The sequence below is a fragment of the Paramormyrops kingsleyae genome, chromosome 4 (genome assembly GCF_048594095.1).
Source record: "Paramormyrops kingsleyae isolate MSU_618 chromosome 4, PKINGS_0.4, whole genome shotgun sequence".
In the NCBI taxonomy this organism is placed as follows: Eukaryota; Metazoa; Chordata; class Actinopteri; order Osteoglossiformes; family Mormyridae; genus Paramormyrops; species Paramormyrops kingsleyae.
The window spans coordinates 18,014,644-18,034,327 of record NC_132800.1 but is presented as its reverse complement, the minus strand read 5'-3'; the positions used below and the strand labels follow the sequence as shown (position 1 = coordinate 18,034,327).

The 19,684-nt window shown below is 44.5% G+C and overlaps 1 protein-coding gene and 2 long non-coding RNA genes across 3 annotated transcripts in view; all 3 read right to left on the bottom strand.

Moving 5' to 3' along the window:
* Positions 1–19,684, bottom strand: part of LOC111844371 (NLR family CARD domain-containing protein 3-like) — a 79,045-nt gene that overhangs the window by 19,678 nt on the left and 39,683 nt on the right. The gene's annotated exons all lie outside the window — the stretch shown is intronic.
* Positions 3,718–10,777, bottom strand: LOC140588946 (uncharacterized). Its single transcript, XR_011990175.1, has 3 exons — positions 10,663–10,777; positions 6,104–6,205; positions 3,718–3,791 (listed from the first exon to the last, which is right to left on the bottom strand). It is a non-coding gene; the product is annotated as an uncharacterized lncRNA (long non-coding RNA).
* Positions 11,660–16,257, bottom strand: LOC140588940 (uncharacterized). The gene is made up of 3 exons (XR_011990168.1): positions 16,194–16,257; positions 12,888–12,989; positions 11,660–11,774 (listed from the first exon to the last, which is right to left on the bottom strand). It is a non-coding gene; the product is annotated as an uncharacterized lncRNA (long non-coding RNA).

Sequence of the window (19,684 nt, the reverse complement as noted above, 5' to 3'; positions counted from 1 at the left end):
AATGCTTTGACGAAATTGGAAGCATTGTCAGTCACTGTGCACACAATTTTGTTTTGAATTTTAAATTCCTTGTACACATCTGTCAGCACTTTAGCCAGGACATCATATGTGTGTGACCCTCTGACACGACGACATGCAAGGGCTGCTGATCTCCTGAGTGACACATCATTTTTATCAAGCCAATGAATTGTGATGCCCATGAATCCTTTGTTGACAGCTGACCAGCAGTCAGCTGTTGTGCATACAAAGTCAAGCTCAGCAAGTTCAGCTTTTAAATTACTGATAACCTCAATGAATTCCTTATTCAGTAGTGCCTGCACCTGTCTTCTTGAGGGCACATGTCTGCCTGGTTGCAAACCAGTTACTAGTTTTATGAAGGAGGGTTTTTCAACCTTACTCAGTGGCTGTAAATCTCCAACAATGTAGTCTATTATTAATCTGTCTACCTGTTGCTGGGAGATTATACCCCTGAAGGCAGCAGGCAGTGTGACTGAGTCGTTTGGGGACTTTGGCTGGGGGTTTTGCCCTTCCCCCTATGACCTTGAAGGGCTTGCATATATGCTTTCACGCTGGACGAATGCTTCAACTCAACGTGTCTTTTCAAATTGGAAAATGAGGTCATTGATGTTCTAACTTGTTTTTTCAGCGCAGGTGGACAAAGCTTGCACAGAAAGGTTAGGTTTTTACCGTCAGAGTCTCTGTGAGACAGTGTGTAAAATGCCCGTAAATTGTCAAAGTTACAGCCAGCATCATCCGTGTTTTCTGTGCCAGCTCCACTGGTGGTTGAGCTTTCCTCCTCTGTGCTTGCCATGGTTACTGCTGCAGCAGTTCGCTTCGCGGTCATGCGTTGCCAAGGCTGTGCCCTTTGAGATGTGTGTGTGTGCATTATGGGAAACGTAGTGTGAAGCTAAAGACATTAGATTCGACTGTCCTTGGCTTTACACTACGTTACCCAAGATGCACTGCACACAAGCGCTGAGCGAGAGTCAGCCTGTGCATTTTATTTTTCGAGCGGAGGAGCCCTTCGCTAGTGCTTGAGTGACAACGCAACATGCTGTTTAAATGTGTGAGCCGACCTTGTCACTCGACTCATCAGGTGAAAATAAATCCCGATGTTTAATTCTAACAGTGAACGACGTCTACGCCGTTCATCACACATAAAATTCACGTTCAAGTTCTTGATTTACTAATAAGTTGCGTTCAGTTCAAAGTTCACTGAAATATGAACGAGTTCAATGAACGCGTTCTTTTGAACTCGTTCATGCACAACACTGCCCTCCCCACCATACATGCTACACTCGAACTCCGCTGCATGTCGCCTCAGCACTGCTGAAGGCCTTGTCTCATCCACTGACACTCTAACATGCAATTCCATGACAGCATTACCAGCTGAAAACTGGCTCCGGGCCTTTCTGCCACATTGTGGTTCTCTGAAGCGTCATGGAGTGGACGTGCTCAGATGGTTATTGGAGTTCTCAAGTTGTGTAAAATTTACATAGCTGTGTAAAATTTACTCCCCCTTCTAAGACCCGCCCACCCCTTAAAAATCCAGAAGTAAAACAAAAAAGCAAAGAAGAAAAAATATATTTAATTCTATTTTTTTGATATTTGCAATGTATATTTTCATTCTGATATTTAATAATTTGCATCCGGTTTTCAAAATTTTTATTAATTCTTCTGGCATAAAATTAACTCCATATCTGTCACATTCAAAAAAGTACGTAGGCATGACCAGCTCCTCTTTAACGCCATTAGCTTGGACCAAAAAATCTGAACCCTTCACAATAAGCACCTCAGCTCTCATTCTTTCATCAGACTGCTGGAACGCTCCAGTCAAAGGAGTTTTGTCACTTTTTATGTAAACTGTTCAATCATCTTCTCGATTAGGATGTTTGTTTTCACTGATATCAGTTGAATCACTCGAATGTCACTCTCCCCTCTTCCAAATGCTACCAGCACAGAGGCAAAACATCCACAATGTCGGCCGTCAAACTCCACCATTCGAGGGAGTGAACAGCAGCAAAAGTCAGTCCTAGTCGCCAGTGAGTGTTTGCATCCAGCTCACTGCATGTCCATGTTTCATGTAAACCAGTGTTTCTCAGCACAGTCCTGGGGACCCCAGACAGGCCACATATTTTGCTCCCACTCAGCTCCCAACACAGATGGTTGAGAAACATCCTTTGTGTGAAACATGGTTTAATATTGTAGGGAGGACAAGTGATTTTATCAGTTTGACACGCTTAATATCGGCTATGCTGACCATCAATTATTTAGAGGATGGACATCTGGTAAAACAATATAGGCTGATATCCTATAGGCAGGATTTTATATATAAGCCACAAATATTCCTTTCTAGTCTTTTTTTATTTTATTTCAGCTCATTTCAATTTAGGTTTTGTGTCTCATGTTTTTGGTTTTATTACCAAATATTACCTTTGGTAAAGAAAGCAATTAATTATTTACATGCACCGTTAATGTGAGGGAGGTGCAGTATTTGTATGAGGACAGTGTGACAGCAGAGAGGTGTGCAGTAGGAATGATGGACTGGTTCAAGGTGGAGGTGGGATTGCACCAAGGATCGGCTCTTAGCCCTGTCTTGTTTGCAGTGGTGATGGACAGACTGAGGAATGCGATCAGACAGGAGACCCCATGGACTATGATGTTCACAGATGACATTGTGATCTGTAGTGAGAGGAGGGAGCAGACTGAGACGAGCCTGGAGAGGTGGAGGGATGCACTGGAGGGAAGGGGAATGAAAGTCAGTAAGAGCAAGATGGAGCACATGTGTGTAAATGAGAGGGAAGGTGATGGAATGGTGTGGTGGCCAGGAGTAGGAGCAGTTAAGGTGGAAGATTAGATATTTGGGGTCAACTGTCCAAAGTAATGGAGAGTGCAGTACAGAAGTGAAGACGTGAGTACAGACAGGGGTGAGTAGGTGGAGAAGAGTGGCAGTAGTGATGTGTGACAGAAGGGGATCTGCAGGAGTGAAAAGGAAAGTTTACAGAACTGTAGTAAGACCAGCTATGTTATATGGTTTGGAGGTGGTGGTGCTGACAAAATAACAAGAGGTGGAGCTAGAGGTAGCAGGATGCTGCAATTTTCATTGGGAGTGACGAGGATGTACAGGATTAGTAATTAGTATATTAGAGGGACAGCACAGACAGGATGGTTTGGGGACAAAGTGAGAGAGGTGAGATTATGATGGTTTGGGCATGTGCAGAGGAGGGAGGTGGGCATACTGGGAGAAAAGTGCCGAGACACCAGGCAAGGGGAGAAGAGGAAGATGATAGAGAAAGTATATGGATGTGGGGAGGGAGGACATGTGGGTGGGTGGAGAGACAGAAGAAGATGCAGAGGACAGAGTGAGATGAAGACAGAGGATCCACTGTTGAGACGCCTAATGGGAGCAGCTGGTTGCAGAAGGAGAAGAAGAAGAAGAAGACGAAGAAAAAGCTTGGGCAAATCTAATGAGTCCATGAGAATGCATTTATTTATTATCAAAGCAGAAACGTCCATCCCAGAAGAGGACAATCTACTAGAACACAGTCAGAACTTCTGTTTAGATACTCTAAGACAATGAGATTTGAAAAAGTTTAAAAATGATGCATTCATTATAAAGCTTTTTCCTCATACCTTGTGTGTGCCTGTACGCCTTTTGACTTAGAATCTTAGTATTAGAAACAGTGTTGGTTTAAATGCACATTTACCAATTGATTGGTTCCTTCATTGACCTCAGATTCTTCTTGGAAGCAAAGCTGGGTACACGTGAGCTTGCTCTCTCCAACAGGACACTGTGGACAGTGACAGGAAAGATCCTCATTATATAAATATAATTCATAAGAGGTAAAATAAATCACATTAAATCTTCACTTGTTTAGCCTTCTGCTCTGCATTCCTGGGGGTATTCCATGAAAGTAGCTAAAAAGCCAGACTTTCCTAAAAAAGTCAGACTCAAATTAGCGCCATCTCTAAACTTAGCCTCAATAATTCCACTAACACATTTCAGCTTTAACTAAATTGCTAAGTTATGTAAATGTTACAAGTACCTAGTGTCACGCACAATAGGCACGGAGCGGGGAAAGAGAAGCAGGAGTCCAGGGATTTGGGGCAACACAGGACTTCTTCGGGGAGAATATATCCAAGAACATGAAGGGACATGAAAGACTGACGTTACAAGATTACTGACCGGACTGGGGAAACATACTCTAATGTGGATTTAAATACACAAGACTAATTAGACACAACTAGGAACAGCTGATAACACGGGGATTCCACATGGGGTAGATGAGGGGGCGTGGCACACGGAAGGATTGGACGAGCAGGGCATGACGAGCAGGGTATGACAGAGACGAGGAGCAAACACAGGGGGCATGAAACCAGGGGGCAAGGAGGCAAAGGGCAGGGGGAACCAGGGAGCCAGAGGAAACCCCAGCGGGCTGAATGCGGGAGCCACAGGGGCCACAGGCAACCACGAGGCTGGAGCCGGAGGAACCCTCAGCGACCGCGAGGCTGGAATTGGAGGGACCCTCGGCGACCACGAGGCCGGAACCGGAGGGACCCTTGGCAGGAGCTGGAGGGGACACCAAAGGGGGCGAGGAGGACAGTGAAGGGGACACCGGAGGAGGCGAGGAGGAAGGCAAAGGGGACACCGGAGGAGGCAGATCTGCTGTGACGGGGTGGCGGTTGGTGTGATCCACCGAAGGGGTTCATCGGGGCAAGAGTCAGGGAAATCCCTAAGAGGTCCCACTTGAGCTCCTCCTCCATCTCCACTGAGGGGGGAGGAGCAATGGTCCAATGATCAGGGACCCACTCGGGAATGGGGACTGGATCAGGAACTGGGGGTTGTGCCTTGGTAGCGAGCTCCTCCCGGTTCTCCACAGGGGAGAAAGCGGGGACCACAACAGACCCCCCCTTTTTAAGGAACTTGGGGATGCGCAGAATTTTAGTCATTACATTTCATGTTTGACCATTTTAATATGGGTATGCTTTTATTTTAATTATTTTGGAATTAATTGGAATGCTGAGACGTGATTTTTATAGGTTTTATTACGTTTATTACATGACATTAGTAGTGAGATCGCAGAATTTCATGCGATGGAACAATATTTTGGGAATCTGTTCCTACACGTTCTTTGAGACAACGAGACAGTTAACCTGCCGGAGCAGACTTGTTCACCCGTCTAAGTTACCATGGTAACTAAGCAGAGATTCATCTAAGACGCATTGATGGAATGGAACTCCCACTTAAATGAGCCAGACTTGTCAAAATAAATCAGACTTTCCCTTAATCCTGCTTCATGGAATACCCCCCTGTACTTTTATATGCTATGAAGCTCTTGATGCAAACATGCTTGTTTACAGTTAGCTTTAATGTGAAATAAACTGTCTCATTTAAATTAAGATTCCAATACGAAACGTTTAGCATCAGTGTGGCAACCTCCATTGCTAGACTCGCCTTTTGTTGCCTTTTTCCTGTTTATTAATGTATTTCTTTATTTAGAAATGTGTTTGTTTGCACTCTATCACTATTTGTAACCATTTTTGATAGGATGGATAATCTGTTTGTTCCCTCTAGTATAAAAGAACTGGCTGACTGTGGAAGAAAAAGGAGGAGAAAGAAGATGCTGAGATCATTTTATTAATCTACACGTATTAACGTGTTCCACATTGAGCCAGTCATAGCTAGGAACCCTTTCTGCTTTTATATTATGGCCTGACTATAGACCCAAAGAGACATGCATGCTAGTGGGCTGTAACAATCATTTTACCATAAATCACAATGTTCTTCACAACACGACCCTGACAGTGTTCCTGTCTTATTCCTGTTCCTTTTACTCCTGTGATCACTGTCATTTTGCATAACTGATACTGATTTGAATTAAAAACAATCAATGCCACGTTTTTGAGAATACGTATTTTCGGGGGTCCATAAATTTAGCTTTACATTGGGAACCACACAATATATTTTGCTGAGTTCCCAATAGTCTACAAAGTCTCAAGGAAGCATATTAAGTTAAAACCGATTACTCTGTCTTTGAAAATGCTGGAAAGATGTTTTAATTTCTGTTTATAAAGCAGTACAAACACACAGGTTCTGTCTTACCTTACAATTCCCTTTGTTTTACATTCCACAGGGGGGCTCATTTCAGAAGCAGCTCCCTGCATTTTTGCACCGATCCAGACCAGATCACTCCTACTGGAGCCTCTGTGAACACAAAGGGTATACAGTATGTGTATGTTTAACTTATTCATTTATAATATTTGGCTGCTGTTTAGAGGTCCCCCCCGGACTGGTTTGAGTAACAGCATATGACACCCGCAATACACAATCCAGCTCCCGTATAACACCTGCAACATTAAATCACTGACACAGCCACTGCATGTAAGTGTCTTATTTTATTATTGGTTCTATTCATTAACTAACAATTTACTTTAGGGGACACAAATAATGTAGTATTATGTTATTACTTATGTATTAATTAACCACAAACTAAGTGTTAGTTACAAACTGATATGTTTGTTCATCCATAATGAATTGTCATATATCTTTTCTCTCAAGAAAGTATCATATTTGTCACTAAATCTGCTAATTCTGTAAACCTTTATGAAATACTGAAGAAACCACTAAAGAAAGTACTGTAGGAACAAATAATGAATAACACATGTGAAATACTGATCTCATGTTTGTTCATCGTTACTGAATTGTGACGCATCATTTAAGCAGTTACTGTATCTGTAACTATCTATGTTAATTCTGTAAATCTTAGTGAACTACTCAAGGAACTACTGAAGGAACACATAATGAATAACAGAAGTGAAATACTGGCGTCATGTTTGTCCATCATTAATGAATCATAACACATCTCTTAAGTAGGGACTATATTTGTTGATGATTTGTTCATGATTTGTACTTCAGTAGCAACTGAGGTGAGTATCCCCTCAAGTGAGGTGTTGCCATAAAATCTTGCAATATAAAATATCTTTATACTATTCCAGAATATTATTCCTGTGCAGCAAGAAATTGAGGAAGAGGGTACAGGCAGGGTTGAGTGGGTGGAGAAGAGTGACAGGAGTGATGTGTGACAGAAGGGTATCTGTAGGGGGGTGTCTTGTGTTTGTTTACATGTGTAGGAGCCATTTTTGAGTTAAAATAAAAGTAAATTAAGATTAAGGTTTAGTATTATTGTTACAACATCCTTCACTAGACTTGGCTGTTCTTGCTTTTTCTTGTTTATTGATTAATTTGTTTATATTCCAGTGATCCCAGGAGCTAAGTTGCCCGGGGCTTTATGCCCCTGGTAGGGTCACCCAAGGCAAACAGGTCCGGGGTGAGGAACCAGACGAAGATCGGCTCAAAACACCCCATATGATGAGAAAAATATTGGAAACACGTTTTCCCTTGCCCGGACGCGGTTCACCGGGGCCCCCCCCTGGAGCCAGGCCTGGGGGTGGGGCTCGATGGCGAGCGCCTGGTGGCCAGGCCTATACCCATGGGGCCAGGTCGGGCACAGCCCGAACAAGGCACGTGCGTCCCCCTTCCAATGGGCTCACCACCCGTAGGAGGGGCCATAGGGGTCAGGTGCATTGTGAGCTGGGCAGTGGCCGAAGGCGGGGACCTTGGCGGTCCGATCCTCGGCTGCAGAAGCTAGCTCTTGGGACATGGAATGTCACCTCTCTGATGGGGAAGGAGCCTGAGCTGGTGCGCGAGGTTGAGAAATTCCGGCTAGACATAGTCGGGCTCACCTCGACGCACGGCTTGGGCTCTGGAACCAGTCTCCTTGACGGTGGTTGGACCCTATTCCACTCTGGAGTTGCCTGCGGGGAGAGGCGCCGAGCGGGGGTGGGCATACTTATTGCCCCCTGGCTGGGCGCCTGCACATTGGGGTTTACCGCGGTGGACAAGAAGGTAGCCTCCCTTCGCCTTCGGATGGGGGGACGGGTTCTGACTGTTGTTTGCGCATATGCGCCGAGCGGCAGTTCAGATTACCCACCCTTTTTAGAGTCTCTGGAAGGGGTGTTGGAGAGCATTCCTTCTGGGGACTCTCTTGTTCTGCTGGGGGACTTCAATGCTCACGTGGGCAATGACATTGAGACCTGGAGTGGCGTGATTGGGAGGAACGGCCCCCCCGATCTCAACCCGAGTGGTGTTCTGTTGTTGGACTTCTGTGCTCGCCACGGATTGTCCATAATGAACACCATGTTCAGGCATAAGGGTGTTCATATGTGCACTTGGCACCAGGACACCCTAGGCCGCAGTTCGATGATCGACTTTGTAGTCGTGTCGTCGGACTTGCGGCCGCATGTCTTGGACACTCGGGTGAAGAGAGGGGCGGAGCTGTCAACTGATCACTACCTGGTGGTGGGTTGGCTCCGCTGGTGGGGGAGGAAGCCGGCCAGGCCTGGCAGGCCCAAGTGTATAGTGAGGGTCTGCTGGGAACGTCTGGCTGAATCCCCTGTCAGGAGGAGTTTCAACTCCTACCTCCGGCAGAACTTTTCCCATGTCCCGGGGGAGGCGGGGGACATTGAGTACGAATGGGCCATGTTCCGCGCCTCCATTGTGGAGGCGGCTGACCGGAGCTGTGGCCGTAAGGTAGTCGGTGCCTGTCGTGGTGGCAATCCGCGAACCCGCTGGTGGACACCAGTGGTGAGGGATGCCGTCAAGCTGAAGAAGGAGTCCTATCGGGCTTATTTAGCCTGTGGGACTCCAGAGGCAGCTGACGGGTACCGGCAGGCCAAGCGGGATGCGGCTTCGGTGGTCGCTGAGGCAAAAACTCGGGCTTCCGGACGGCTTCGAGGCGATTCTGGTCCACCATCCGGCGGCTCCGGGTAGGAAAGCGGTGCAACATCAACACTGTTTATGGTGGGGATGGGGTGCTGCTGACCTCAACCCGGGACGTTTTGGGTCGGTGGAAGGACTACTTCGAAGACCTCCTCAATCCCACCAACACGCCTTCCGATGTGGAAGCAGAGTATGGGGACTTGGGTGTGGACTCCCCTATCTTGGGGGCGGAGGTCGCTGAGGTGGTTAAAAAGCTCCTCGGTGGTCGAGCCCCGGGGGTGGATGAGATCCGCCCAGAGTTCCTGAAGGCTCTGGATGCTGTGGGGCTGTCTTGGTTAACACGCATCTGCAGCATCGCGTGGACATCGGGGGCAGTGCCTCTGGACTGGCAGACAGGGGTGGTGGTCCCCCTCTTCAAGAAAGGGGACCAGAGGGTGTGTTCCAACTATAGGGGGATCACACTCCTCAGCCTCCCTGGTAAGGTCTATTCGGGGGTTCTGGAGAGGAGGGTCCACCGGATTGTCGAACCGCGGATCCAGGAGGAGCAGTGTGGTTTTCGCCCCGGCCGTGGAACAGTGGACCAGCTCTATACTCTCCGCAGGGTTAACTAGAGGGTTCATGGGAGTTTGCCCAACCGGTCTACATGTGTTTTGTGGACTTGGAGAAGGCATTCGACCGTGTCCCTCGGGGACTCCTGTGGGGGGTGCTCCGGGAGTATGGGGTGCCGGGCTTCCTTTTAAGGGCTGTTCGGTCCCTGTATGACCGGTGCCAGAGTCTGGTGAGGGTTGGACTCCGTCAGGGCTGTCCTTTGTCACCGATTCTGTTCATAACTTTTATGGACAGAATTTCTAGGCGCAGCCAGGGCGTTGAGGGTGTCCGGTTTGGGGACCTCAGGATTGGGTCTCTGCTTTTTGCAGATGATGTGGTCCTGTTGGCCTCATTGGACCGTGACCTTCAGCTCTCGCTGGGACAGTGAAACGGGTGGGATGAGAATCAGCACCTCCAAATCTGAGACCATGGTCCTCAGCCGGAAAAGGGTAGAATGCTCTCTCCGGGTCGGGGATGGGATCCTTCCCCAAGTGGAGGAGTTTAAGTATCTCGGGGTCTTGTTCACGAGTGGGGGAACGATGGAGCGGGAGGTCGACAGGCGGATCGGTGCGGCGTCCACAGTGATGCGGGCGCTGCATCGGTCTGTCATGGTGAAGAAGGAGCTGAGCCAAAAGGCGAAGCTCTCGATTTACCAGTCGATCTACGTTCCTACCCTCACCTATGGTCACGAGCTATGGGTACTGACCGAAAGAACGAGATCGCAAGTGCAAGCGGCCGAAATGAGTTTCCTCAGCAGGGTGGCTGGGCTCTCCCTTAGAGATAGGGTGAGGAGCTTGGTCATTCGGGAGGGACTCAGAGTAGAGCCGCTGCTCCTCCGCATTGAGAGGAGTCAGATGAGGTGGCTCGGGCATCTGATTAGGATGCCTCCTGGACGCCTCCCTGGTGAGGTATTCCGGGCATGTCCCACTGGGAGGAGGCCCCGGGGAAGACCCAGGACACGCTGGAGGGACTATGTCTCTCGGCTGGCCTGGGAACGCCTCGGGATTCCCCCAGAGGAGCTGGATGAAGTGGCCGGGGAGAGGGAAGTCTGGGTTTCCCTGCTGAGACTGCTGCCCCCGCAACCCGACCTCGGATAAGCGGGAGAAAATGGATGGATGGATGGATTGTTTATATATTAATTTGTTTGTTTGCACTCTACGTCTTCACTATTAGTGAACATTTTTGATTGGAGACATGATCTGTTGCTTGCCTCTATTATGAAAGAACTCTCTGGTTGTAGCCGAAAAAGGAGACTAGAGAAGATGAAGAGGCATTTTTAATAAATGTACATTTACCTTTGATCTGTAGGAAAAGGTCCCTCTCTGAATTGGCTTGGTAGGTCCATTGACCTGTCACTCTTCATGGAAACACAGCTGGGTACAGGTGAGCCTGCTCTCTCCATCAGGACACTGTGGACAGCGAGAGGAAAGATCCTGATTATATAAATATAATCCATACAATGTGGACAGGGTCACATTAAATCTTCAGTTGTTTAGCCTCCTGCTCTGCCTTCCTGTACTTTGATATGCCAGGAAGCTCTTGATGCAAACATGCTTGTTTACAGTTAGCTTTAATGTGAAATAAACTGTCTCATCTAAAATTAAGATTCCAATTAGAAACGTTTAGCACCAGTGTTGCAACCTCCATTGACTTGCCTGTTGTTGCCTTTTTCCTGTTTATTGATGTATTTGTTTATATATTAATTTGTTTGTTTGCACTCTACTTCTTCACTATTTGTGACTATATTTGATAGGATGGATGATCTGTTGGTTATCTCTAGTAAAAAAGAACTGATTGATTGTGGAAGAAATAGAAAAATAGATGATTCTGAGGTATTTTTATTAATCTACATGTATTAATGTGTTCCACACTGAGCCAGCCCTAGCTAGGAGCCCTTTCTGCTTTTATATTATAGCCTAACTATATAGACATCTGTTCTACCTTCATGTTCTTTTCTATGTCATAAAACTCATTATGTAAAAAGGCTTGTTTATAGTTAGTTTTAATGTGTAATAAATAAACTCACTCAATCTTATGATTCCAAGATTAAGGTTTAGTATTATTGTTACAACATCCTTCACTAGACTTGGCTGTTCTTGCTTTTTCTTGTTTATTGATTAATTTGTTTATATATTAATTTGTTTGTTTGCACTCTACGTCTTCACTATTAGTGAACATTTTTGATTGGAGACATGATCTGTTGCTTGCCTCTATTATGAAAGAACTCTCTGGTTGTAGCCGAAAAAGGAGACTAGAGAAGATGAAGAGGCATTTTTAATAAATGTACATTTACCTTTGATCTGTAGGAAAAGGTCCCTCTCTGAATTGGCTTGGTAGGTCCATTGACCTGTCACTCTTCATGGAAACACAGCTGGGTACAGGTGAGCCTGCTCTCTCCATCAGGACACTGTGGACAGTGAGAGGAAAAAAACTCATTATTTCAGTATAATTTATATAATATGGGCAGCATCATGTTAAATTTTCAGTTGTTTAACCATCTGTTCTACCTTCATGTACTTTTATGTAATAAAACTCATGATGCAAACAGGCCTGCTTACAGTTAGCTTTAATATGAAATAGTCTCACCTAAAAATAAGATTCCAGTATGAAAGATTTAGTATCATTGTTACAGTCTCAGTTGCTAGACTTGGCTGCTGTTGCTTTTTATTCCTGATTATTGGTTTATTTGTTTATATATTTGTTTGTTTATGTTCTGCTTCATTATTTGTAACCATTCTGATAGGATGGATGATCTGTTTGTTGCCTCTAGTATAAAAGAACTGGCTGACTGTGGAAGAAAAAGGAGGAGAAAGAAGATGCTGAGATCATTTTATTAATCTACACGCATTAACGTGTTCCACACTGAGCCAGCCCTAGCTAGGAACCCTTTCTGCTTTTATATTATGGCCTGACTATAGACCCAAAGAGACATGCAGCTAGTGGGCTGTAACAATCATTTTACCATAAATCACAATGTTCTTCACAACACGACCCTGACAGTGTCCCTGTCTTATTCGGGTGTTACTCCTATGATCACTGCTATTTATAATTGATTAGACTTTAAAAAATACTAAATGCCACATATTTGAGAAAATGTATTTTTGGAAAATTCTGTCATTTCAGCTGGGAAATTCAAACCTAGACGCTGTTGGAACAACAACAATGTATTCCGTAAGTGGAATTTAATTTTAAATGGTATTCTCCACAGTAAATTTCCGCATAAGTTTTGCTGAGCTACTACTAGACTCCAACTGGAAACCGGTTTGTAGAAATATGAACTTTATTGTAGTATATTCAGAAAATAATCTTGCAGCCCCAAGATGTCTTAAAAAATTGAAGCATCAGCTCTAGGTGGCAGCAGAGTACAGCATCCAGGGAATACGATTAAATGAAGATTTTTAACGGAAACTACATTAAGGAAATTTATTAAGTTAAAACTGATTACTGTCTCAAAAATGCTGGGAAGATTTTTTAATGTTGGTTTGAAAAGCAGTTCAGTCAGACACAGCTTCTGTCTTACCTCTCAGTTCTCTTTGTTTTACACCCCACAGGGGGGCTCATTTCAGAAGCAGCTCCCTCCATTTTTGTGCTGATCCAGACCAGATGACTCCTGCTGGGGCCTCTGTGAAAATGAACTTGCTGCACCGAAATTGCACCAAACTGTGAACCCAAAACTGAGGTTTGTACCGAACCATGAATTCTGTGTACCGTTACACTGCTGTTAAATATACACTGGAAATACACTTAATGTAAATCCTATCTTGGACATATGATCACATAGCTTAGGCTAATGTAACCTGCGTAGCCACACTACTGTTTTGCACTGGCTAGTCTAGAAAGGTCACACTGCAGATTGTCAGCGATTGGTTAGTTATTATTCTTCATTATAGTTACATCTATGACCAAGCAGTAGCAGCACTATAAAAGTTGGTTTATGTTGGCCTCAGCTGGGGCCAAGAATAAGTTGCCCCAACCTCTTACTTGTAAAAGTAATATAGCACAACTGAATGGAATGAATTCGTAATGTAAATTGACACAAGCTAATGCTAATTCTGCTGGGAAAAAAGATACAAGCACTGGAGCAAAAACTGAACAGATGGAATTATTTTTGTAGCTCAATTACATTTAATGCATCAACCTTTTTGCTTGTGTCTCCATATTTCTCCATTGGAAAAGTGGATCGATAATTAATATACTTCTGTCAAATATCTCTGGTGCCATTTTTTATTCTGTGGAAAACGAAAGATCAATCTGCTGGCCAGATTTAGTAAAATAAGTGGGCCATATAAATTAAAGACTGTGTCCTGTTTTGATTGCGATCAATCCACCAATAGCTAACAAATAACAAGGTGTTCATTCTCCATTGTTTTGGGGAAGTGGTCTAGCTTTGCATGAAATTATGAAATTTAGCCAACAACCGTCTTTGTGTCTCCCATGCTTATTTAGCATAAAGGTTCCTGGTCCCATTTGTGTGGTGTGAAAGTGACACATGAAAGTGACCACGAGCTGCAAAAGTCCCTGGTAGAGACAGTCCGGGAACCTGAACCAGGAACCATGTTGCAGAACTTCGGTGTGAAAGCGCCCACAGACAGAGGAGGGGAAATCATGTTGTACACCATGTGAATAGCAGGCAAGTCACTTCGCTCTCCAAACCTGGCAACGCCTTTACCGAGCCGACCCTTGTGCAGTGGAAAATTAAAGCAAGCTGGAACCGTACAGTAATTATTATCTCTATGTAGAACGGGTCGGGTATGGCGTGGTTCCTGTACGCAAGTGGAAATGCACCTTTAGATCCTACACAGTTTTGGCCAGCTGTGGTTTTGGGGCCCTTCAGTTACCTAGGGGGGCCTGGAGCCCTGTCCCCCATGGCGACCATCAGCACCCATTTTTGGACAAAATCCTTCAGTAACTATGCAGTGCTTGTTGTTAGCATCTTGGCATACTGGTTAGTGTGGGTTTTGGGGTCTCAGGGCCCAGTTAATTACCATGAGGCTCCAAAGCTCTGTTCCCTGTTTGTGAAGGCAGTCAGCAATCATTTTCAGATAAAATCCTCAGGTACTCTGGACAGCCCAGAGGGAACAAGTAGCATAACGGATATGGTGAGGGGGGGCCTTGAAAGGTTTGTGTCCAGGGGCCTCTGATTTCTTAATCTGCCAATGTACTGGTTAAATTACCAATACTGCTGGCCAATATTTAAGCTTAATCAGCATTCAAAGTTAGCAGCACCAGAGCTAAAGAAACAACTACTAAAATAATGGAGATGATTCCATTGGATGATCAGCAATTTTCCATAGTGGAGGATGAAGGATTTTGTCAGCCCATTCACCGATTAGAAGAGGCACCAACCCAGTGGGCTAAGCCTGTGTGCCTGTAATCAGAAGGTCGCTGGTTCAAACCCAGCCTCAGCACATCTGCAGGTCCTTGAGCCAGGCCCTTAACCCCGAGCTCCCTGGGCGCTGCTACGGGTGGCTGCCCTTCACAGACGGCTTACTCTACAAAAAGCAAATTGAGGGAGGCGTAAAGGCAATTTCCCCACGGGTTATCAATAAAGTATCAATTCTTATTATTATTAATTCAGTAGTAAATCTGGCCTGTAGGTCGACCTTTCATGTTCCACACAATAATAAATGATGTAACATCATTCCAATAATCTGCACCGACAAGCTCAGCAAGTTTCTCAGACAGCCGACACCCTGGGCTTCCTGTAATGAACATTCACCATGACATCAAAACCGACGGCAAGGAAGTGCTACAAGAGTTTCAAACAATCCAAATTCAGAGATTCAACTACAAGTAGGTACATGCGGGATGGGGGAAGGGGGGGGGGGGGGTGTCCTGCCATTTAGCGTGAACGACTGAATTGAAAGTGCCTCCCTTTTGAGGTCCTAACTGCTCCTTTCCAATCACCCAATTAAAAATCACCCACCCATCTAATTCTGTTGATTGCATTGAAGAAGTAAAGTCAACATTTGACACTTTAACATCAAAGCCATTATTTCACTTCAGATCCATTGTGAGTGTATTTTTCATGCTGCTTCTATTAATTTATATACAGGTATAAAAATGAAGGTATGAGACCTGCCATTTCTACTGTATTTTCTGTTTTTATCTTTTACTCTTACACATAAGCCCAAACGTTATCAAAATCTGCCTTACAATACATTTTATTTTTAAATTAGACAAAGACCTCTGCTGAACAAATCTATGTTGTTTTAACTGTCTTGCTGGGAGAAAAAACACAAAATAATATTTTGGGCTTTGGGGTTGAGGTTCGCTGTTTTTATAGGCCTGCCTGAATTGTTCCTTTTTTGTCCAAAATACACAGGGGACTACATGAGCTACAAGTTAGAAATTATTTATTTAATTATCCTACATAGCTGATAGGTATACATTTTTTAGTCGGGCATGTAGCTATGTAGTCAAAATACCGGCTTTAACGCCCGTACTTGCCAAGAAATTTGTTTGAGAAATTTGCCGATCAGACACCAATGTTGTCAAGTCTCACAAGACAAACAAGCAACCTCACCCCTGAAAATCAAGCCCAAAATAAGCCCACTGTCAAAGTAAGATGGAGAAATCAAGCCCCAAAACCAGCCCAATACACATGACCACATGGAACACAGTCAGTCTTGTGTCAGTGCTTTTCAAACCAGTCATGGGGACAGACCGCGTTTCTGCTCCCTCTCAGCTCCCAGTCACACCTGTACCAGGTAATAATCTAGCTTCCCCATAGTACCTGCAACATTAAATCACCGGCGCCGCCACTGTATATAAGTGTGTTATACATGCTTATTTTATTATTATATATTATTAAATATAATCTTACCTTGAAATATGAAATGTCTTTATATTATTCCAGAATCTTATCCGTGTTTCTTGACAAAATGCAGACAACAACTTTAAAATACTTTCACTTTTATTTACACACAGCAGGAAATAATCACCTTCATACCAAACGCGGGAGCGGTCTAAGCAGAAATGGACACAAACTCAGTGGGCCGGTGTAGGATTTTTGGGGATATTATCCATGTCACTTAATAACAAGTAACAATAAGAGAAAGGAGACAAGCTCCCGCCGGCATATAATTCTGTCATAACGCACATTATGCTTTATATTTGTACATATAAAATGCGGTACTGCAGTAACAATTAAGTCATTAACAAACTTAAATCATTAACACACGATCTTAATCACGATTCATTATTCACATTTGTCGCCGTCATACGGCTGCTTTACACAGATCCCTCTTTCTATTTCCATTCATAAATTATCTATTGCGAATCAGTGCAGAATGATTTTAATACTGTAATAAACCTACAGTAGCGTTGGAGGCTTTAAGGGAAGAATAGACCACCACAAGACTTCTACTACAATTACAAAGAATTTTATTCAGTACAATTCATACAGTGACCCATCGGGTCAGGTCTGGGTTCACAAGAGGTTCGGCCCCGCTATCTCCCCGTAGCAAACCAACCCTTCCAAACGTGTGTTAACACACGTTACCACACAGTAAATCCCGCACCACACCACATTCCCATTAGGGCACGGCACACCAATAGCACTGCAATACTCAGTAATCCCCACCTTCGGGCACAAGCAAGCGTCACGGAACCAGTACCACCTCTATAGTTCCGCCCCGACCCCTAGCGGGCTACGCTGCTTACTTTAAAAAACACAAAACATACAAGGACAAGATTAAAACATAATGCAATCAATTGTGTAACATATTATATATTGACTACTACAACTACTTTAATAAGCTATAACTCTTTGTGCACCAGTTGGGGTGGCTTCGAGTCTCTTCCTGCAAGTGGTTTCTCCCCCCCTTTGCTCCACTGTCTGCCTCTCCAAGGTCCGAGCTTCTGCGGAGCCAACTGCAGGCAGCTATCACAAAGCGAGGTCACACAGTATTCAAAACAATCTCTTCTTGCCTAAGGCCTAAGACATAACAGACCCAATATGCCTCCCCTCCCGGGCCTACTAATGTCCAATTTTACTTCCACACTGGTCACAGAAATACATAGAAAACCGTAAAGATAAGAAAGAACTTTATTTATGGTGAGGGAAATTCTTTTGTCATAAACATGCTCAGTGCAACAAGAGGAGTAAAGATAAGACAGTAAAGAGCTTAAAAAGAACAGTAGTAATAGTGCAAACAGAATAACAAAATAACTCTAACAAAGTATCAAATAACTATAACAGATATAAGAAAATAAATTATTAGTGTGAGTGGTTATGAAAAGTGACTTAATGTTTGTGCCATGAATAAAATGAGAGAGCAGCTTGTGATGAGGGGATGAAACAAACATTCAATAGCATACAGGTAAATAAAAAGCAGATGAGTAATATTGTACAATCCGAAAGAGAACCTAATGACATAAATGCTGAGAAAGATCACCTACAGAAAGGGGAAGAGTTATACACTCTTATTGCCACAGGTAGAGAGGATTTCCTGTGGCATTCGGTTCTGTATTTGCAGGCAATGAGTCTTTTGCTGTGTGTGCTCTGATGACCCATCATGGAGGCGTGCATGGGGTGAGAGGGGTTGTCTATGATACTGAGAAGCTTTTTCATCATTCTCCTCTCAGACACCTCCGCCAGGTTCTCCAGTCTGACACCCAGGACAGAACCAGCCTTTTTAATCAGCTCGTTCAGCCTGTTGGCATCAGCTGTCTTCACTGCACTGCCCCAGCACACAGCTGCAAAAAACACCACACTCTCTACTACAGGGTGATAGAACATAGTCAGCATTTTACTACAGACATTGAAAGACCTGAGCCTCCTCAGGAAGTAAAGCCGGCTCTGCCCCTTCTTGAAAGCAGTGTCAGTGTTCTTGGACCAGACCAGTTTACTGTCAATGTGCACCCCCAGGTACCTGTACTCCTCAACCACCACCACATCTATTCCTCTGATGGTTACAGGGGTGGGAGGAGGATCCTGCCTCCTAAAGTCCACAACCAGTTCCGTTGTCTTTGTGATGTTAAGCTGTAAATGGTTCAGCTCACACCACTCAACAAAGCTGTCCACCACACTCCTGTATTCATCCTGCTGTCCATCCCTGACACAGGCCACAATGGCAGAGTCATCAGAGAATTTCTGCAGGTGACATGACTGAGACCTGTACCTGAAATCAGACGCGTAGAGGGTGAAGAGGAAGGGTGATAGGACAGTTCCCTGCGGTGCTCCCGTGCTGCTCAGGATGCTATCAGAGCGGCAGCTCTTCAGCCGGACCTGCTGTAGTCGATTGGTTAGACAGTCCGTAATCCAAGCTACCAGTGGGGCATCCACCTGCATGTCTGTGAGCTTATTCCCCAGCAGTGATGGTCTGATTGTGCTAAAAGTACAGGAGAAGTCAAAAAACACGACCCTCACAGTGTTACCAACAATGTCCAAATGAGAATAAGCCTGGTCCAGCAGGTAGATGATGGTGTCCTCCATGCCGATACGGGATCGATAAGCAAACTGCAGCCAAGGCTCCACCAGCTGACGCAGATGTTTTAGGAGAAGTCTCTCCAGCGCTGTTAGAGCCATAGCTGGTAATTGTTACATACAAGTTGTATGCAATGACTAAAAATTTGATATTTATTTTATTTTATATACTTAAGGGTGAATATGGATCTGTAACCATAACAAGCGCTTTCATGATGTGTGAAGTCAGAGCCACTGGCCTGTAGTCGCTGGGGGTCGAAGGGTTGGTCTTTTTGGGGACAGGAACCAGACAGGATGTCTTCCAGAGTGACGGGATTTGCTGAGGGAGAAACTAACTGCTTGTGGCAAGGAGAACGGAATGATATTTCTGGAAAAAATTAAATCGGCTGCCCATGTGACTGTAAAATGTCTTCTAGGGGACAAACTGTGCCAAATGTCCCAGACCTAGAAATCTGCTATCCATATAAAGATCTCTTCCTCGCAATGCTGCGATCTGGCCACATGGTGGAGTTGGTCCCACTCTAATGCTCCCATGTGTGTCTGCCTGCAAAAGCAGTAGTGGAACATTAATTTGCTGCTTCTGGGTGATTTCTTTATTAAGTAACTACTGTATATGGCACCCTGAGTGAAAAATAATTAATTATGTTGAGAAAGGTAGAGATCCAGTTCAGTGACACTTCTTAATTCTTGTTTGATTCTGTCTCTCCGGAGGTCATTAAATAGCATGAAACATTATATCTGGACCAGAATGGTCTAGTAGTATTTTAACATTCATTTCTACATAAATTTTAATGACCACAATCCAAATTAACAAATGACTGGTGTTGTTAATAGAGGGATTTTAGTGTGCCTTTTAAAAACTAAATTAAAAATACAGAACTACCTGT